This window comes from Anas platyrhynchos, chromosome 16 (genome assembly GCF_047663525.1).
Source record: "Anas platyrhynchos isolate ZD024472 breed Pekin duck chromosome 16, IASCAAS_PekinDuck_T2T, whole genome shotgun sequence".
Classification (NCBI taxonomy): domain Eukaryota; kingdom Metazoa; phylum Chordata; class Aves; order Anseriformes; family Anatidae; genus Anas; species Anas platyrhynchos.
In genome coordinates, this window is record NC_092602.1 from 14,529,478 (window position 1) to 14,551,015 (window position 21,538).

The 21,538-nt window shown below is 40.9% G+C and overlaps 1 long non-coding RNA gene across 1 annotated transcript in view; it reads left to right on the forward strand.

The window, feature by feature from the left end:
• LOC139998816 (uncharacterized) overlaps positions 1 to 21,538 on the forward strand; it is a 76,827-nt gene that overhangs the window by 12,573 nt on the left and 42,716 nt on the right. The window contains exon 3 of the long non-coding RNA XR_011803790.1: positions 17,333 to 17,439. This is a non-coding gene — a long non-coding RNA (uncharacterized lncRNA). The remainder of the gene's footprint in view (positions 1 to 17,332; positions 17,440 to 21,538) is intronic.

Consider the following 21,538-nt stretch of genomic DNA (forward strand, 5'->3'; position numbering starts at 1 on the left):
GCCATCACGGAAATGTGGTGGGACCACTGTCATGACTGGAGTTCTGCAATGTCTAGCTATATGCTCTTCAGAAGGGACGGGCAGCACGGAAGGGGTGGTGGTGTGGCTCTCTATATCAGGGAGAGTTTTAATGTTGCAGAACTTGAGGCTGGGAATCATAAGGTTGAGTCCCTATGGGTTAGGATCAGCGGGAAGGCCAACAAGGCAAGCATCCTGGTGAGGGTCTGTTATAGACCACTGAACCAGGATGAGGAGTTCTACAGGCAGATGGCAGAAGTTGCAAAATTGTCAGTGCTTGTTCTTTGTGGGGGACTTCAACTTCCCAGATATATCCTGGAAGCACAACACAGCCCAGAGAAAGCAGTCTAGGAGGTTTCTGGAGAGCGTAGAAGGTAGCTACCTGACACAGCTGGTTAGTGAGCCTACCGGGGAGGTGCCCCGCTAGACGTGTTCACAGAGTACTGGTGGGAGATGTGGTGGTCGGGAGCTGTCTTGGGCAGAGTGACCACAAAATTGTGGAATTTTCCATTCTTGGCGAGGTCAGGAAGGGGATCAGTAAAACTGCAGTCTTGGTCTTCCGTAGGGCTGACTTTGAGCTGTTCGGGACACTGGTTGGCAGAATCCCTTGGGAGGCGGTTCTGAAGGGCAGAGGAGTCCAGGAAGGCTGGGCACTCTTCAAGAAAGAAATCTTAATGGCTCAGAAGCGGTCTGTCCCCACGTGCCCAAAGACGAGCTGGCATGGAAGAAGATTGGCCTGGCTGAACAGAGAACTGTGGCTTGATCTTAGGAGAAAACAGAGGGTTTATAATCTTTGGAAAAGAGGGCGGGCCACTCAGGAGGACTATAAGGATGTTGCAAGGCTATGGAGGGACAAAATCAGAAAGGCTGAAGCTCACCTGGAGGTCAAACTGGCTACTGCCACTAACGGTAACAAAAAAAATGTTTTTATGAATAAGTCAACACAAGAAGGAGGACTAAGGAGAATCTCCATCATTTACTGGATGCGGGGGGAAACTTAGTTACAAGAGATGAGGAAAAGGCAGAGGTGTTTAATGCCTTCTTTGCCTCAGTCTTTATTGGCAAGAACAGATGTTCTCTGGATACCCAGCACCCTGAGCTGGTGGAAGGGGATGGGGAGCAGAATGTGGCCCTCATAATCCACCAGGAAATGGTTGGTGACCTGCTACAGCACTTGAATGTACGCAAATCCATAGGGACAGATGGGATCCACCCAAAGGTACTGAGAGAACGGCAGAGGAGCTGGCCAAGCTGCTTTCCATCATTTATCGGCAGTCCTGGCTATCAGGGATGGTCCCAGTTGACTGGCAGTTAGCAAACGTGACGCCTATCTACAAGAAGGGCCAGAGGTTAAACCCAGGGAACTATAGGCCTGTTAGTTTGACCTTAGTGCCAGGGAAGCTCATGGAGCAGATTGCCTTGAGTGTAGTCACGTGTCACTTACAGGGCAACCAGGTGATCAGGCCCAGTCAGCATGGGTTTATGAAAGGCAGGTCCTGCTTGACGAACCTGATCTCCTTCTATGACAAAGTGACGTACTTGGTGGATGAGGGAAAGGCTGTGGATGTGGTGTACCTTGACTTCAGCAAGGCTTTTGACACCGTCTCCCACAGCATTCTCCTCAAGAAACTGGCTGCTCTTGGCTTGGACAGGTGTACGCATTGTTGGGTTAAAAACAGGCTGGATAGCCAAGCCCAAAGAGTTGTGGTGAATGGAGTCAAATCCTGTTGGAGGCTAGTCACTAGTGGCGTTCCCCAGGGCTCGATACTGGGGCCAGTCCTCTTTAACATCTTTATCGATGATCTGGATGAGGGCATTGAGTGCACCCTCAGTAAGTTTGCAGATGACATCAAGCTAGGTGCGTGTGTCGATCTACTTGAGGGTAGGAAGGCTATGCAGGAGGATCTGGAAAGGCTGCACCGATGGGCTGAGGCCAGCTGTATGGAGTTCAACAAGGCCAAGTGCCGGGTCCTGCACCTGGGGCGCAACAACCCCAAGCAGAGCTACAGGTTGGGAGCTGAGTGGTTGGAAAGCTGCCTGGCAGGTAAGGACCTGGGAATATTGCTTGACAGTTGGCTGAATATGAGCCAGCAGTGTGCTCAGGTGGCCAAGAAGGCCAACAGCATCCTGGCCTGTATAAGAAGCAGTGTGGCCAGCAGGGCTAGGGAAGTGATTGTCCCCCTGTACTCGGCTCTGGTGAGGCCGCACCTCGAGTACTGTGTTCAGTTTTGGGCCTCTCACTACAAGAAGGACATGGAGGTGCTTGAGAGAGTCTAGAGAAGGGCAACAAAGCTGATGAGGGGTCTGGAGAACAAGTCCTACGAGGAGCGGCTGAAGGAGCTGGGATTGTTCAGCCTGGAGAAAAGAAGGCTCAGGGGTGACCTTATCGCTCTCTACAGGTACATTAAAGGAGGCTGTAGCGAGGTGGGGGTTGGTCTGTTCTCCCATGTGCCTGGTGACAGGACGAGAGGGAATGGGCTAAGGTTGCACCCTTGGGGGTTAGGTTTGATAGTAGGAAGAACTTCTTTACCGAAAGGGTTGTTAGGCATTGGAATGGGCTGCCCAGGCAAGTGGTGGGGTCACCATCCCTGGAGGTCTTTAAAAGATGTTTAGCTTAGTGATATGGTTTAGTGGAGGACTGGTTAGTGTTAGGTCAGAGGTTGGACTTGGTGATCTTGGAGGTCTCTTCCAACATAGATGATTCTGTGATTCTGTGATCATTGCCTTAGATTGTGAACTCCTATGCCAATCTCTGAGATAAGATGAAATAAAAGGCTTATAATTCTATACATTAATCACATCTTATAATGTCTTAGGAAGATTTAATTGTAGTAGAATTACCACTGACTTAGTTTAAAAAAAAAATGAAAAGAAAAGAAAAAAAATGGAAAAAAAACACTACCAACAGCAAACAACAACAACAACAACAACAAACAATCTATTGCAATATTGTACTTCCTAAAAAGTATTAAAAAGCTGGCCACTGCACGGTTTTAACTGCTGGCACAATAGACTTCGTCACTACATGTATAAGCTTTTCACTGAGTGAGTCATTGACTGAATAATAACTTGTTTAATAATCTTTTGTCAACTGTAATATCTCATCTAGATGGTTATCATAATAAAGACAGCAATTGTTTTTTCAAAGTAGCCATTAGAGAATTCTGTAACTAACTGCTACCATTCTAATTAGAGCATTCAATATTAATTTCAGGAATAGCATTCCCTAAGAGTTCAGTCACAGGGGACACTCACTTAGAAAGAAGTAAAGTTGTTTGTATTTATAAAGGCTGGTCCTCATTACATGGGATACTACACACACTTAATAAAGCAGAGTGCTATAGCAAATAGAGACAAATAAAGTACTGAACTCACTTTTCATTGGTCTGCCTGGGAACTGAAGAATGATTTCCTTTGCCTTGTCTAATATCCAGTTTAAAATCTGTTGCATTTCAGATGTGCATCCTTTGAGGAAAATAATTCTTTATATTCTGAGAGTGCTATGACTGCAGGTATACCTCTGGGAAAAATCCAGGCATGAGAGCAGGTGACAGGCAACTTTTCCAGATGTACTTGGCATAGGCAGATCAAAACCTGCTTAACATATGAAGACTGATTTGCACAGGCAGTTTCCCGATTTTGCTCATACAGCCCAAGTTCCAGTGCAGGCAAAAAGATTTAATCTGCCTCCTTTTAAAGACAAAGGAAACTCTAAATTCATTCTATATGGACAACTGTGAGATCACAGGGAAAGAAACAAATGGCATCACTCATTCATTGTGAAGGGTTAGGACAGAATAGCTGAAATAACAGGATATGACTGTTGCATATTGTGGTAATTTCTGTATGTTAACTTCTGTAATCTGCTACATATACCATAATAATAAAATCACAGAGAGACACCAGATGGTGCTATTGTAAATGGTCTTGCTACTTTTGATGACCTGCTGATATGGCTGTTTGCTTTTGGAGACATGCTTATGGTCAGCTGTGATGCATTCATTTTTGGAAGCTGAATATATACACAGGAAGTTCCGCACTAACATGTGAAAGAACTTCTTTACGGTGAGGGTGACAGAGCATTGGAACAGGCTGCCTAGGGAGGTTGTGGAGTCTCCTTCTCTGGAGATATTCAAGGCCTGTCTGGACGCCTACCTGGGCAGCCTGCTCTGAGGAACATGCTTTGGCAGGGGGGTTGGACCCGATGATCTTTCGAGGTTCCTTCCAACCCCTACAGTTCTGTGATTCTGTGATTCTGTGAATATATGCTCAACAAAAGTCTGCTTTGTGCTAATCAGCAATGGAAGTGTTCTTAAGTGGAGAAATGGCCTATGAGTCCAAATGAAATTCCTGACTTCCAATGAATTTAAAGGAAGCTGAGATCCATGTTTGTATCTGAAGCTTACTGAAAGATACCTTTCTGCTCAGTCAGAAATATACCACCTGGTACAGTAAGATTCAGGAATGTATAGCATGTCCAGAAACAGAAGTGAGTTCTAAAGATGGCAAAACTGGTTGCTATCTAGCAGCTAAACAAGCAGTCTGAATGCTTTCAGTGTATAAGGACTGAGAAGAAATTGTAAAAGCCATAATTTTAAAGCAAACATGCAAAGCTGTTGAGCAAGTTGTGACTACACTTAAGATCCAGTCTGCTTCTGTTACACTGCAAATCACTGGAATGCAGTAAATACTATCCACTGAGAAATAAATGACTTTATTTCAGCAAGTGTACAGAGTAAATACATAGTGATCCTTTTTGGAGCACTGGCAAATTGTGCTTTCTCATACATGAAGTTGTTCATATTACCACTCATGGTATACCATATTTAAAACTGCCTTATTATTTTTGATAGCTTTAAATTTTCTTTTGAAAAGCAGAAGACGTGCACGAGTACTACATTACCTTCTCTTCATGTGCCGTGTGAATATGCTGTCAGGTCCCATTGGCTGAGTATGAATCCCTCTCTTTATGTGTGAAATTTAACATTTCAATCAGAGGGTCTTATTTTGTTGTCAAATTCCTGTCTAAGGTTCTCACAGTATTTTCTGCTTATGACATGGTGTTTATTCTTCCAGTTTTCAGTGGATCCACTGAAACCATTTAAGATTTCTTGCTTATCCTCCCATACCCCAGCAACCAACTGCAATTCTAGTACATTCAGGGAGATAATTTATCAGTCGAAGGGGACACTGATAAAAGTACCACAGTGTACCTCACTAAGAACTATTATCTTCTAATAGGGGAGCCATTCCAGCTTTTATTTAATCTTCTTCCTTTTCTAGCAATGGAAATATGCTCTCTCTCTGTGATTTTTTAAATCACAAAATGAGCAACAGGTCAAAAAAAAAAAACAAACTAAAATTTCAGAAATACTGAAAAACAACACAATCATAGTGTTATGTAACTTTGTTCCACTGTCTGATTTTACAGGATTGCAGAAAGTAGGAAATATAGTTGAAGATGATTCATCACATATCTGAAACAGATGTTCCTCAATTTGAAATATATCATCTCAGCCAGGCAAATAGAACTATGGTAGATGTCAGATGCAGTTACATTTGCCTGACAGATATGCCACACTTTGGAATAACATTACGGCTAATGAAAGCCTACTGTTGATGTGTAGTTCTTTGTTTTGTTGATGTCGAGCAGTCTGGTCTGCTCGGTGCATCCATTAGCAATAAAGCTTTGTGTGTGTGTGGTATTGCTAAATTGAATTATAATGCAAAACACAGACTGTATCCTCACTTCATTTTTCAAGCATTGCCTGTGCAGTCTCAAAATCAACAGTTAATAAGGAAAGTTACTCTTCTCTGTAGAGCCAAACCACCTGATTTATTTCCCTTTACGAGAGCAACTTCCTGTGATTGACCTTTGAACACAGTTGAAGTTACATCCCCACACAACAGCACAGTCTTTGTGTGTGGCTACACTGCTGTCTGAAGGCTGGTGCCAATACTAATTGCTCTAAGACCGGCAGCCGCTATTATCTCTCGGAGCTGTAAAGATTTCTTGCTTAGGTTATGGAATGATAAAATGCCAATCTCTTTGTGCTCCTTTACAAAATGCTAGTGTACTTTTGCATATTTCCTCTGTGGGATTTGATTTCTACTGTATAATAAAAAGACTTTATCATTAAGTTAAAGTACCTGTCATTAAGTTAAAGTACCTATTTCCATAACAAGTAGTGGAGTAGATGTAAAAGACCAGATGCTGGACAGCTAAGTCCAGTAAGATTCACCCAGACATGTATTCAAAATAGGACAGTCTAAACACAAAAATAAAGATTTATAATGGAAAAGGCTTAATAGAGGTTTTATGAGGATAAAAGACAGGGAGAGCACAGGAGATACTCTACATACCATCAAAGGAGTTAATATTTTTCCAGCCTTGCCTGATCAGCATAGTTTGATAAACACCTTTTTTCCTGTGGGCTGGAAATTCTCAGGCTGACTTGCATGAAGGCACTGTAAGTAAACGTAGTTCTCATCATTGACCACGAGGTACAGATTAAAATTATAGCTCAGAGTCATTGCACAGTAAGTTCTGTAGTAGTGTACAAAGCTAAGGTTAGAGAAATGGAAAAAAAAAAAGGGGGGGGGGAGGGAGGAGCTTTTAAAATGATTATTTACCTTGCAAGCACTACTAAAGAGTTAGTGTTTGTTGTTGATTTTGTTTGTTTGCTTGCTTTTGTAGTGGTTCTCTACAGGAATACTTGCAAGTCTTTCTGGGAGATGGTTTTAAAGAATTTCTATTAATTGCAGCAGGAGGTAAAAGGATAGGAATGTGATTAAAACTAAAAAGAAGCATTCTATTCCAGTTTGCAGAATTTATGTAGTTAAACTTTAAATGCTGAACATTGTCATATCAGTCACTCACCATTGAAGAAAAATCATATTCATACTGGCTAACAAAATTGACTTTTACTGTGGATGAGTAGATATAAAGAATATAAAGGTGACTGACAGCCAGAGAAAATTATGAGGACACGTACATTGTCAAACGGCTTTCTTTAGCAACAGATAACTGTACTGAGAGTAGCCTGAAGGCATGGGTTGGCTTGTTTTGATTTGGCATAGCAATTTGCTATCTATTTTACATAGGGCTCTAATCACTTGTAACTGCAAATAGACTGATTTGCTAAACATACTGATGGCAGCAGCCAAAGTGAATGTTGAGGGACTGTCAGTTTCAAAGTCAGCTTCTGGAAGTAAGGAAGTTGCCACTTCTAAGTGCATAAGTTGCACCTTCTCTCCCGTGTGCGCACATACATGTGCCTTCCAGCTAGCATAATGAATGAATTAAAGAAGAACAGAGAAACTTGAATAGCATTGTATTCCTCATGGGAGGACCTGCATGTTCAACTCTTCATAATGTCTGAAATGAAAATGACTCGATGTTCCTGCAAACTTTAAAGTCTCATGAAACACTATAAATGGGGTTAAAATGAGTCTGAGAAGAAAAAAAATAAAAAAAAAAAAATTTTTTTTGTTTTTCTAACCATAGAGGAACTTCAGGACATTGAGGAATAAAATTTGAAAATAGCTGTTTGACAGTTTAACATAAAAAATTACAGTGATGAAAGCACAATATGGGGATAATTATCTGTTCAAATAAATCTGCTTGATGCTAATGAGCATTTGAACAATACATTAAGCAGCCATTTTTATTTTTATTTTTATTTTTATTTTTATTTTTATTTTTATTTATTTTTATTTTTATTTTTATTTTTATTTTTATTTTTATTTTTATTTTTATTTTTATTTTTATTTTTATTTTTATTTTTATTTTTATTTTATTTATTTATTTATTTTTTTATGTGCAATTTTCTTTGGTAAGCAGAAATGACACATCCAAAATTTCCATTATTTCCTCTCTATATCATCCCATCTTCTACAGAGATCCTTTTTCCAAGAAGGTGGAAAAATCATCTCCAGCATAGAGGACAGAGCTTATTGCTACATAACAACTTGACACAGGACAGATGCTGAAGCTAAAACTCAGTTCAGAAAAGATCCAGTGATTCACACTAGTGTTGCAGTTTGCAGATGTGGTAGTGGAAGAGAGACTGCAGAGCTCTTCTGTGGAGGTTTTATCTTCTTGATTGAATCACAGAATTTCTAGGTTGGAAGAGACCTCAAGATCATCAAGTCCAACCTCTGACCTAACACTAACAGTCCCCACTAAACCATATCCCTAAGCTCTACATCTAAACGTCTTTTGAAGACTTCCAGGGATGGTGACTCCACCACTTCCCTGGGCAGCCTGTTCCAGTATCTAACAACCCTTTCAGTAAAGAAGTTCTTCCTAAGATCCAACCTAAAACTCCCCTGGCGCAACTTTAGCCCATTCCCCTTCGTCCTGTCACCAGGCACGTGGGAGAATAGACCAACCCCCACCTCACTACAGCCTCCTTTAAGGTATCTGTAGAGAGCGATAAGGTCACCCCTGAGCCTCCTTTTCTCCAGGCTGAACAAATCCAGCTCCTTCAGCCGCTCCTCGTAGGACTTGTTCTCCAGGCCCCTCACCAGCTTCGTCGCCCTTCTCTGGACCCGCTCAAGCACCTCGATGTCCTTCTTGTAGCGAGGGGCCCAAAACTGAACACAGTACTCGAGGTGCGGCCTCACCAGAGCCGAGTACAGGGGAAGAAGCAGTCCTGTATGACCGTGTAGTAATTTAACTAACTAGCAGGAATCACACAATCGATAGATATCTGCCTTTTCCTTCATCCAGTCCTGCTCCTCTCTATTTTTTACTGGGTTGCCCTCTTACATGTGGTCAGTGAATCCTTTCTCAGAAAACGTCCACAACCAGAGAAGTAAAAGCTGGATTTGTACTCAACTACAGAAGTATTTACCAGTACAACCACTGGCTGTCACACTACTGCCACAAAACATGATGGTGAGAGATGAGAAAATGATTTTTCATAGAAAGTATATTTTTCATAGAAGTGTATTAGTATCTGTTTTTAAAATACAGCAACTAACAATACCCAGAATTTGTGGGATGTCATCAGACTTAACTGGTGTTCAGCTACATATTGTAAATATTAAGTTGTTTCATTCAGTCTGGCCACCTGAGAAATTACATAATCTAAAGGGTTAATATTAAACAGCTATTTCAAAAGGTTTTTGAAACGCTCAGTTTCATAAATTATGATATTAGCCTTTGCTTGCTCTACAGATACCTTAAAGGAGGCTGTAGCGAGGTGGGGGTTGGTCTGTTCTCCCACGTGCCTGGTGACAGGACGAGGGGGAATGGGCTAAAGTTGCGCCAGGGGAGTTTTAGGTTGGATCTTAGGAAGAACTTCTTTACTGAAAGGGTTGTTAGATACTGGAACAGGCTGCCCAGGGAAGTGGTGGAGTCACCATCCCTGGAAGTCTTCAAAAGACGTTTAGATGTAGAGCTTAGGGATATGGTTTAGTGGGGACTGTTAGCGTTAGGTCAGAGGTTGGACTCGATGATCTTGAGGTCTCTTCCAACCTAGAAATTCTGTGATTCTGTGATTCTGTGATCTGTCCAGGTTGCATTCTGCATGGATTATAATTCTGCCATACACCTGGCTCCCAGTACTGCTCATCAGCTAGGAACTGCACTGCACAAATGTCATTCTGCAGCTTCTGGGCCAGAGCTGACACTCCTATCTGCACCTCTTGAGCATCAAAGGGATGATTTTCTACCATAGTCTCATCTGAATTCACTTAGAAGATGTCACTTACTATTCATGGAAGTACTTAATTGTGTAGGCCCCCAAAAGAGTGCTTTTTAAAAAGGCTCCATGCTCTAAATACATGAATGCTAAAATGTGTATCCAAAATGCATTTATACTGGCAGTAGTCCAAATATTCATTCAAATAAAACATCACTGTTTATTTACTACAGGCAAATAAGCAGAAGTGGACAGAATATATTTCTGGAAATATTTTTTTGACTTAAGTAAATTGTGTTTATCAATGACTAAAATTACCCCACAACTTGAAAAACACATCAGAAAATTAATTAACATTTAGAATGATACATGGAGGCAATCTCCTCAAAGAAATTCTTGATCATGTTAGGGCATCTTAGAACAAAAAAATAAGAAGGAAACGTGTGAAGGATGATGAAATACTGGGGAACAGTGTATGTTCAACATAAAGTATTCAACATATTGCTCAAGACCAGTAGGACTGGTAGAAGACGGTCCCTCAAATATTTTAATATGCCTAGATATGTATTAAGACTGGGATTTTTTTTAAAGAAAAGCCTCTTTTCCCAAGAAGAATATGTATGTTAGTGATTCAAGTAAGTAAGAAGCATATATGAACTGAAGAAGTAAGAAGCATATACAATCATAAGTATGCCTTCTAATGACTTCAATCAATCCTCGTAGTTGCCCATCAGAGAGGCAATATGATATATTCTGAATATTCTACTGATGGAAAGACTATGGAACAAATAAATGAAATGAGCTACATTTCATATATTATGCAAGAAAGTCCCTCTCATCAAAGAACTTCTTCCATAGTTTGCTCTACAGTGTCTTCTACTCCAGTAAATAGTCAAAATGAAATACTTATGTGACTCAAAGATTTTATTTTTTTTTTAAATCCATGCATGATGAAGAATTAAAAATAAGCAGACAATAAAAAATAAGGGAAAATCCAACTTAATCTAACCTCTTCACCTTTCAGATATCATCAAAAACATTAGTTTCTAGTTGATTAGGTCAGATTTCCTCTGCTAATGCTGGGCAGCGATCAGGGGTTCCAAAATCAGACATCTTCAAGAAATATGGTTTCACTTAGAACTGTACAAACTTCTTTTTACCCATTCCAACCACAAATTGAAAATCTTTAATAATGTCTTGAGCTATCCACTCACAGATTTGGACACTACAGATCATTAGTCATTCAGTAAATCTTGGTCTTTGTGAAGGTTGCCTGAATGTTTGGTTCACTTGCAGGAAGTCACAATTGCATTAGGCATGGACCAAATTCTGCCATAGGATGCCCTGACCTCAAAAGAAAGTTGCAGCAGTGGGGAAAGTGACCACTTGTGAACCCAAAGCCAGCTTTAGCTTTCTGGGCTGATATACAATTTTTTTTTTCCTTTCATCTACAGAAGATGAACAACCTTATTTTTGTAATGAAAAATAAAAAAATAATAGTCCATGATGAATTTTCATTGACCTCCATTCTATCTACTGGTGGAACTCCCCTGATGTCAGGGGAGCCATTATTTTAATTACTCTACCTATTGATTAGAATCAATTTAGAGCATTATTTGGAACAAGAAATAAGCAGAACAAACTTATGGTAAGATGCTACCATTCCTACTTGCCAGCTGTGTCACCAGACAATAGCATAACTGCATGTGGGAATCAACCTCTTAAAGGAATTTATAACCCTTCTGCTCTTGAAAGGAACACAAAAGCCTTGGCATGATTTTGTCACTTGCATATAAAAATAGAGACTGAGTGAACAGCCTGCTCCACATCCAATAACCACTTTCCATTTTGATGCTTCAATACCTTTCCAATAACACCATCCCCATTACAACTCTTAATTCATTAAAATCCATGCCTCATTACTTTGTTCTCCAACATGTCAGTAGCTATTTTTATGATTCTTAACTTCCTATCATCTCTTACAGTCCTAAAAGATTAAATATGAGATGCTCATGGTTTTTACTTTCCTTTCCACATCTAGTGCTCATGGAAATGTTATTAATTGTACTCATGCTGGACTGATGTTTTTGTAATTGATTTTTCCATTCTTTTGAAACCACATATAGTGAATTAAATCATTTTCTGGAAGTTCTCATCATCAAAAGTCTCAGGTGACCAGAAAGAAGGAGCGTTGACTAATTAATAGTCTACCACCTCCTAATTCAATACTAAGTACTGCAGATTATTTATACCCAGAGCAACATTTAACGTTAGAAACAAGCTGGGGAAGAAGCACATTTATTACCACATCACTGTGACTTACATATGAAAAGGGCTTTTCCAATATAGGTTCAATAACTCAATTTTTGAAAGTTGCTTTACAACAAAATCAATTCTTTTCACATCCAGAAGAAAACCCTTGCCTTACAAATGATCAGCTACTAACAGCATATGTAAAGACACTGCAGAAAAACTTGTACCCTTCTTTGGAAGAAGCCAGTCTCTGTACAATTTTACAGGTAATCAGGGGATACTGTATTGTAATGCATATCATGAGCTAATCCCTATCAGTAGTGAGGATGCAATGCTGTAAATTAGAACTAGTAAGACACAACTATGAATTCAGCCATCTCCATGTAAACAAACATGTGCAGTCCAGTCCTAAGTACTGTATCTTTAGTATTCATGGCAATTTATTAGGGAGTTTGGATATTACAGGAATTCTTGCTATGCTTTCTAGCATATCTCTATACAACTGGCTCTATGAATCACATGTTACGGCTCCTCTGTCTTAGAATGCTTGGTTAAAATTTCTGTTGTGTCTGAAGAGAACAACAAACAAACAAGAAACACTTCAGACACAGATTTCACAGAATCACAGAATCACAGAATTTCTAGGTTGGAAGAGACCTCAAGATCATCGAGTCCAACCTCTGACCTAACACTAACAGTCCCCACTAAACCATATCCCTAAGCTCTACATCTAAACGTCTTTTAAAGACTTCCAGGGATGGTGACTCCACCACTTCCCTGGGCAGCCTGTTCCAGTACCTAACAACCCTTTCAGTAAAGAAGTTCTTCCTAAGATCCAACCTAAAACTCCCCTGGCGCAACTTTAGCCCATTCCCCCTTGTCCTGTCACCAGGCACGTGGGAGGACAGACCAACCCCCACCTCACTACAGCCTCCTTTAAGGTATCTGTAAAGAGCAATAAGGTCACCCCTGAGCCTCCTCTTCTCCAGGCTGAACAAATCCAGCTCCTTCAGCCGCTCCTCGTAAGACTTGTTCTCCAGGCCCCTCACCAGCTTCGTCGCCCTTCTCTGGACCCGCTCAAGCACCTCGATGTCCTTCTTGTAGCGAGGGGCCCAAAACTGAACACAGTACTCGAGGTGCGGCCTCACCAGAGCCGAGTACAGGGGGACGATCACCTCCCTGGCCCTGCTGGTCACACTGGTTCTTATGCAAGCCAGGATGCTGTTGGCCTTCTTGGCCACCTGAGCACACTGCTGGCTCATATTCAGCCGACTATCAACCATCACTCCCAGGTCCTTCTCTGCCTGGCAGCTCTCCAACCACTCATCTTCCAACCTGTAGCTCTGCTTGGGGTTATTGCGCCCCAGGTGCAGGACCCGGCATTTGGTCTTGTTGAATTCCATGCAGTTGACCTCAGCCCATCGGTGCAGCCTATCCAGATCCTCCTGCAGAGCTTTCCTACCTTCAAGCAGATCGACACACACACCTAGCTTGGTGTCATCTGCAAACTTACTGACGGTGTACTCAATGCCTTCATCCAGATCATCGATGAAGATATTAAAGAGGACCGGCCCCAGTATCGAGCCCTGGGGAATGCCACTAGTGACCGGCCTCCAACTGGACTTGATTCCATTTACCATGGCTCTTTGGGCCCGGCTATCCAGCCAGTTTCTAACCCAACGAAACATGTGCCAGTCCAAGCCAAGAGCAGCCAGTTTCTTGAGGAGCATGCTGTGGGAGACGGTGTCAAAAGCCTTGCTGAAGTCAAGGTACACCACATCCACAGCCTTTCCCTCATCCACCTTTCCCTCATCCATCAAGTACGTCACTTTGTCATAGAAGGAGATCAGGTTCGTCAAGCAGGACCTGCCTTTCATAAACCCATGCTGACTGGGCCTGATCGCCTGCTTGCCCTGCAAGTGCTACGTGATGACTCTCAAGAGGATCTGCTCCATGAGCTTCCCTGGTACTGAGGTCAAACTGACAGGCCTGTAGTTTCCCGGGTCTGCCCTCCGGCCCTTCTTGTAGATGGGCATCACTTTTGCTAGCCGCCAGTCAACTGGGAGCATCCCCAATAGCCAGGACTGCTGATAAATGATGGATAGGGGCTTGGCCAGCTCCTCTGCCAGTTCTCTCAGTACCCTTGGGTGGATCCCATCCGGCCCCATCGACTTGTGCACATCCAAGTGCCGTAGCAGGTCACCAACCAGTTCTTCGTGGATAGTGAGGGCCACATCCTGCTCCCCATCCCCTTCCACCAGCTCAGGGTACTGGGTATCCAGAGAACAACCGGTATTACCGCTAAAGACTGAGGCGAAGAAGGCATTAAGCACCTCCACCTTTTCCTCATCTCTTGTAACTAAGTTTCCCCCCGCATCCAGTAAAGGATGGAGATTCTCCTTATGACACTATTGTCTGTACCTTGCTTCCCTCAGTTACCTCTTTTCTCATTTCTGTGTTTCTATAGGCAAAGTCATGTCTTCTCATCTCTTCAGCCAGCTGAGAAGTGATGCTAGGTTCTGTACAGTAAAAAGGTAACGTGTGCCTCCTTGTGTCCATACCTAACCACCAAAAGTCTGCCAGTAGTGCAACCAACTCAGAGATGTGTAACAAAATGATGAGGGCTTGGGTTTAGTCACTCAAGTCTCACTGGACTGGGGTGATGTACCTTGCCTAATTTCTGTCCTATCAGTTTCAAATAAAGGTAGTAGCATTCATGTCTGTCTACACAGATGCACAGAGATTTTTTTTTCCACTCCATTTTGAAAGTTATCATGAGACATAAACATGTATTCCTTGCAGAGGGGTGAATTTTACTGTGTATAGCTTGGGGTTTTATTAGCTACTGCAGAAAGATTATCTTAAGAAGCTTAAAAGAAACATATCCAGCTTCATCTAATTCCCAAAGAGAGAAAGCTAAAAGGTCTTACGGCTCAGCAGATGATTCTTCTTCCTCTTTCTGGTTAGGCTACCATAGTCTAATGTGTTTAGAATTGATATAGATTTTTAAGACTGGATATAGATTCTTATAAGAAGGTCAGAAGATTTAATTAAATTCTTGACATCTACTTGGTCATAAGGAAATATTTATTGAAAAAGAGAGATGAAAGATTTTAAACTGAACTCTGAGTTAATTTCAAAATGCATTTTTTTCCTTAAGTGAGAAACAATTTTTTGTTTTTGCTTGTTTCACACTTACATTCAAGAAAACTGGCTTTTATGGACAGTCATACATTGAAATGCTGTAATGATTTTTAGTCACACAGAAACCTCACTTGCTATAACAAATAATGAGCACATATAATGGAAAAACACTCTAAAGTCATTTCTTTAAAAAGCCAGCAGAAGCTTAATAACACCTTAAAATCAGTTAAGGTAAGTTTTTCAGATCTCAAAGTGCATGCTGTAAACATTTTCTCTCCATATTTTGCCCTGGAGATCTAACATCCTATTATTAAACATACTGAGGTATGCTTGTTAAATAGGCCTAAAAATAGCCTTATAGTAGGCTATTGCACTGGCACTTCTAGGTTTAAAAAGTATTTACTCTTTCTATCAATTGCTACTTCATATTTATCCAGTTTAAATGACAACATCACTTTATCTTACCCGGCTTTATGCCAAAGAAATTTTATTTTGACCGATTTAGGGAGTTCTTTTCTCCGTTGTAACAACATGGAAAATATTAAAGTTGTACTGTAAAAAGAACAATGCATTTGTTGATCAGCTTTTCCTACTTTGTCAGCAAAAGAATCATCAAAAGAACCGAGACCAACTTTTTATTAGAAAGCTAGACGTAAGTCGAATCACAGTCAGTGTTCTTTATTGTCTTTTCATACAGGGGAGAAAAAAAAAAAAAAAAAAAAGTTTCAGATCTGTAAAGGTAAGAAATGTTGGACCCTTATATCCTGGATCTGTATATTACTGTTATTCAAAACATGACGGTGTTTCCTGTGATAGACATTGCTTTTTTCAGTATTCTTGTTGCTACCAGGTTGTACAGAGTAAAGATAGCTTCACTCTTCTTTCACAAGGGCTGTTTTGGTGGTGTCCAGCTCATTGCAAAGCATCTGCCCTAAAGTCAGACCCTTTGAACCCCTAGTGCTAATGCATGTGTTAAAAGCAGTACGGTTTAGATGAGCACTGCAGGTAGAGGCCATGGAGAAGACATGAAGAAAACAGGACAAGTGATTTTCCTGAGGGTGATAAGTGACATTGAATTCTTTACTGGTGTCCATGAAATTCATGGAAATCTACTTGAAAAAGAGGGGAAAATCATACTCCAACATGTTTTTTTGTTTTTTTTTTTTGTTTTTTTTTTTTCCCAAGAAATGAAGCATTATAATCACAAATCATGCTACCATCAAAGGCTGGGAAAAAAATCTTATAAGTATTTACTCTGAAATGTTGACAGATAAATATAATGATAAAGGCCTAGATGAAGAGCATCACAGCCTTCCTCATCCTATTGCTGATATGTGGGAGTTTGGAGTAGTTTATTTTTTGGTAGCCTATATTCCACTTTTCATCTAATGACTGGAAAGAAGAACCTTTTTTTTATTAATGCCTTTGTCAAGCTGTCAGTGGATCTAACACCAGCTGCTAATAGAAATAGTTCTTAGGTGCAGGGGTGAAGTTATTTTTCACATCTAGGGTTGTACATCCACACTTAATTCCCCTTCTCCTAACCCCAGAAGCTCTAATCCTCAATTTTGATCAGATGGCTCTTGAGAAGTTGTCAGTACTTCTATCAGTCAGAGGAGGTTGAAGAGGATACATGAGGGATAGAGAAGTATTTGCGATACTGTGTGTCAAAGTCTTACTCTAGGGCCTGTATTGAGTGAACAAGGTTACTTCTTTTTTTTCTTTATTTATTTTTTAATATTCTTCCCTGCAGGGAGCTTTACTCCCTAGTCTGAGAATGGGTGAGAAAATTTAAAGCTCCTGGCTTCTAATCTCTGGGCTGACACAAGTTTGCAATGTAACCTCAGATAGATTATTTAAACACTCAGCATCAAATTCACCACTACGTATGCTCTCTCCAACCTCAGTGTCATTATAATGAGAACATAACATGTTCTCAATTCCCTAACATGTAATCCCAAGATAAGTGTTTGTCTTCCTCATAAATATTTTGCAAGGAAAGATCATTTTTCCAGTTTTGCTAGAAGTCTATGTTTCAAAATACTACCAGTGGCCAAGTATTAGGGACGACATCCATCCTAAGGATTCAGACCCCAGTACTTCTTGTATGATTATGGATGGAAATAAAGACATAACTATAGACTTATAGGGAAAGAGATTCCCTATATAAAGTATTCCCTACATGGAAAGAAGAAGGCCTGATGCCTTGAAAAAGGCATTCTGTTTTTCCTTTGATTTCTTGTTCTCATAGGTTTCTTCTTTTACAGGCATTAGATGTCTTCTTGAATCTCTCATTCTCCTGGACAAGGGCAGTGGTGACAGATCTCATCTGGGGCAGAGAGAGGATGAGTAACGGAGAGACAATTCTCATCTGGTAAGTAATATGTCTGCTTTCTTTTTTTCTTTGTTTTTTAGTAACTGATTCTAAAGGTGAATGATCTGCCCCTATGTTTCAGAGAGACACTTTACATCACCTGTTACAAGTCCTTTTGCTCTATCAGAATGTCACAGCTCAACAGCCCCATGGCATAATACAGATGATATTTTTGACACTTGCTGTCCCCAGTCATTATCTTATCTTTTTCTAGTTCATTGATAAAAAGTTTAGCAATGGCACTTCTTCCCTCTGAACATCTTAAAAAAAATAACAATAAGGAATCTCTGTTCCTTTTTGCAACACTTTTGATTGTAGCTTACTTCCAAATTACTAGTTTCTTTATGGTATCTAATATTTTGATATGCTCTCTTATACTTTAAATCTTACCCTGGTATGAATGGGAACACTGCTCATGACAGTGGTACTTGGATTTCTTTGGGAACATTTGTGTTGCAGCTGTAATGGCCTGTGTCATTTGCAGATGACACCAATGACTTGGTGTCATTTGCAGATGACACCAAGCTATGCGCATGTGTCAATCTGCTCAAGGGTAGGAAGGCTCTGCAGGAGGATCTGGATAGGCTGCACCGATGGGCTGAGGTCAACTGCATAAAGTTCAACAAGGCCAAGTGCCGGGTCCTGCACCTGGGGCGCAATAACCCTAAGCAGAGCTACAGGTTGGAAGATGAGTGGTTGGAGAGCTGCCAGGCAGAGAAGGACCTGGGAGTGATGGTGGACAGCCGGCTGAATACAAGCCAGCAGTGTGCTCAGGTGGCCAAGAAAGCCAACGGCATCCTGGCTTGTATCAGAACCAGTGTGACCAGCAGGGCCAGGGAGGTGATCGTCCCCCTGTACTCGGCTCTGGTGAGGCCGCACCTCGAGTACTGTGTTCAGTTTTGGGCCCCTCGCTACAAGAAGGACATCGAGGTGCTTGAGCGGGTCCAGAGAAGGGCGACGAAGCTGGTGAGGGGCCTGGAGAACAAGTCCTACGAGGAGTGGCTGAAGGAGCTGGGCTTGTTCAGCCTGGAGAAGAGGAGGTTCAGGGGCGACCTTATTGCTCTTTACAGATACCTTAAAGGAGGCTGTAGTGAGGTGGGGGTTGGTCTGTCCTCCCACGTGCCTGGTGACAGGACAAGGGGGAATGGGCTAAAGTTGCGCCAGGGGAGTTTTAGGTTGGATCTTAGGAAGAACTTCTTTACCGAAAGGGTTGTTAGATACTGGAACAGGCTGCCCAGGGAAATGGTGGAGTCACCATCCCTGGAAGTCTTTAAAAGACGTTTAGATGTAGAGCTTAGGGATATGGTTTAGTGGGGACTGTTAGTGTTAGGTCAGAGGTTGGACTCGATGATCTTGAGGTCTCTTCCAACCTAGAAATTCTGTGATTCTGTGTCCATTCCATTCTCCCATTTGTTCTAGCTAACAATTATTTAGTGTGCTAGGCTGCTTTGGAGCACAACAAACTTATCTGAGAGACCATGTGGCTGGAGTGTTGCCGACGGAAGGAAGACACAGACGCTCAATATGAGTGAACAGTGAACTTCAACTTTAATGGATAGCTCAGTCGTCTTTTATCTAGTTTGAACATAATCAACTCATACATATTGCAGAAACTAAGCTCAGGATTGGTTAACACTTCCCAGGCTTTTCAGTATGGTCCTCCTTCTTTTGGTACCTGTCCGGCCTTAGGGACTTTCCCGATCGCCCAAGGGCATCGTGTCCTTGAGCCTGATTGGCTCTCAGCCAGCTGCATATGTGCCCAGGCTCATGTGAGTTGAGTACGGTGCTTCACTAGCCCATTGTCTCCCAACTGCTCAACATCCACATGTCCTGCCTCACTTAACCATTCCTCCACACTGGAGGGGAGATCATACCTGATAACCATCTTCATTAGTGCAAATTGCTCAACAGTGATGAGAACTTGACATCCTTTTTCTCTATTTGTGATGACTAATGAAACCAGGAAAAAAAAAAAATCCGCCAAACTGTGCATCCTTTCTCCAAAAAGGATCTCATTTAGTGTATGTAGAAGCTTTTCAAAGGAAAAGGATGAGCTTGTATAGACGAGCAGCAAATTCTTAATTACTCCAGGAATATTGAACAGTAGGTTAGTCATAGCAAGAAAAAGTAAAGATACCAGAAAGATTGTTCCATCCTATGCTCTGTATATGAGTTGCTTGCACTAACACAAGCGTAAGTGACTAAAGACCAAAACAATAGCTGGCTACCCATTCAAAAATTAGGATAGAACTATCATATTGTGTTGCAGCTAGAATCTGTCAATAATTTCAGGATATAATTTTTCAGTGTAATGTGCATGTTTGATCTGATTGATGTGGTTGTGAGTTCATAATGAGTTTGTGGAATTGCCTTAGCTAGAAGATTCACCAAGTCAAATAATTTTCATTTTGAAATTTTTTGATACTAAATAGATTTTTATATTCCCCTTCCATTTTTAAAAAACCTTTTCTTTTTCTTTTTTTTTTTTTTTTCCTTCCAGGCAATTAAAAACAAATAAACAAACAAAACACAATTCTCAAATACTATTTTACATAACAATAGTATAATATAGTATGTCTAGCAGAAAGCTGCCTATTGAGATACTTTTAGTCTACATGGATAAGATAAAAGGTAAAATGGGGACACTGAAAGGAAGATGTGATTTATGGACAACAGGGAAGGAATGACAGGAAATGGCAAGGAGCAAACAAAAACTCATTTAATTGAGTCACATAACAAATTATATATAGTGCTAAAACGCATTGTAGAGGAAAAGGTGCAGCTCTTTATTTCCCCTCTCTGTCCCTTGTGCAGAAACATATGGCTGGGAATGGTACTTCTTGCTCCTTAGAACAGGTCTAAAAATGTGGAAAGATCATAAGAAAATATGTGGAAAAGAAAGCAGAAAATGTTTTCCTTTTAAAGATGTTGAGATGTTGCACAGCTGAGGACTAAACCCATGAGTTTCTCTGGTGTTGTTTTACCATAGGAACAAGGTGAAAAATCCATGCTTACCTTGCTATACCTGCTCAGTTTTAAAAGTTTTTTAGACCTACTTGTTAACAATTTGGAAGGTGCCTCTACTCTAGTAATGAATTCAACCCAAGTTGAAGGCAAGCAAGTTGCTTCAATCAGGACAAAAATTGAATGAAGTGATCATCTAGGACATGCAATTCCCTGTGAGGAATTGTCTGTCATCATAATCAACAAATGGCAAAAATATCTCTTTGCTGTTTATTTGCTGTTTGTTGCTGTTGTTAAAGACTGTAAAAGAATTCACCTTTGAAATATGAAAGCAGACCTGAGGATCCCATAACTTTTTTCAGCTAAGTGAGTATTCACTACATGTCCTTAATACTAGTTTCATGATAACTTCCATTTTAGATGTGGATTAGAGGGAAGGGGTTGTATAGGGGTTTTAACCCATTCATTACCTCTAGCCAATGCAGTCTGGTAATATGTCTGTACAGCCACCTTCCACCTCAAATAAAATCAGATCTATGTCTCCCAGTGTCCTTTGCAGTGCAGAATTTGCTGAGACAAGGACTATAAGTTATTTACTCAAGCTTCCATAGCTAGAAACACATCCTGAGGTTCTGGCTACATGGTGTGCTGAGGATACTCAATTCTCCTTGTAGAGCCTGTGCAATGCACTGCACTTTTGAAAGCTGGCAGAGCCTTGAGCAGTATTGGGGTGTCCTGTACATGCCAGCCACAGGGAAAGAGAGACTTTTTCTGTCCTTTACTGAAAGAAGAGGTTATTGCAACTCAGGGGCATTTAAATGGACAGGTAAGAGAGCAAAGGGAGAGTGTATATTGAAATATTTTATTTCTTCAGATATCTGAAAAAAAAAAATAAATAAAAGAGATGATTGAATCAACTAAGTTTAGCAAAGTGGCATACTGCTCCTGCTATAGCCAAGGTTGCAATTTGAATGCTTACACTGTTAGATCAGCAGAAGAATAATTACCTCTAGATATTGTACATCTCTTGGTATGCCAAGCAGGAAACAGAATCCTCAGAGCATTTATCCCCGAGGGAAGAGATGAATAAAAAACAACTGCAGTTGGCTTACCTTCCTTTTGCATTTTATTTTCT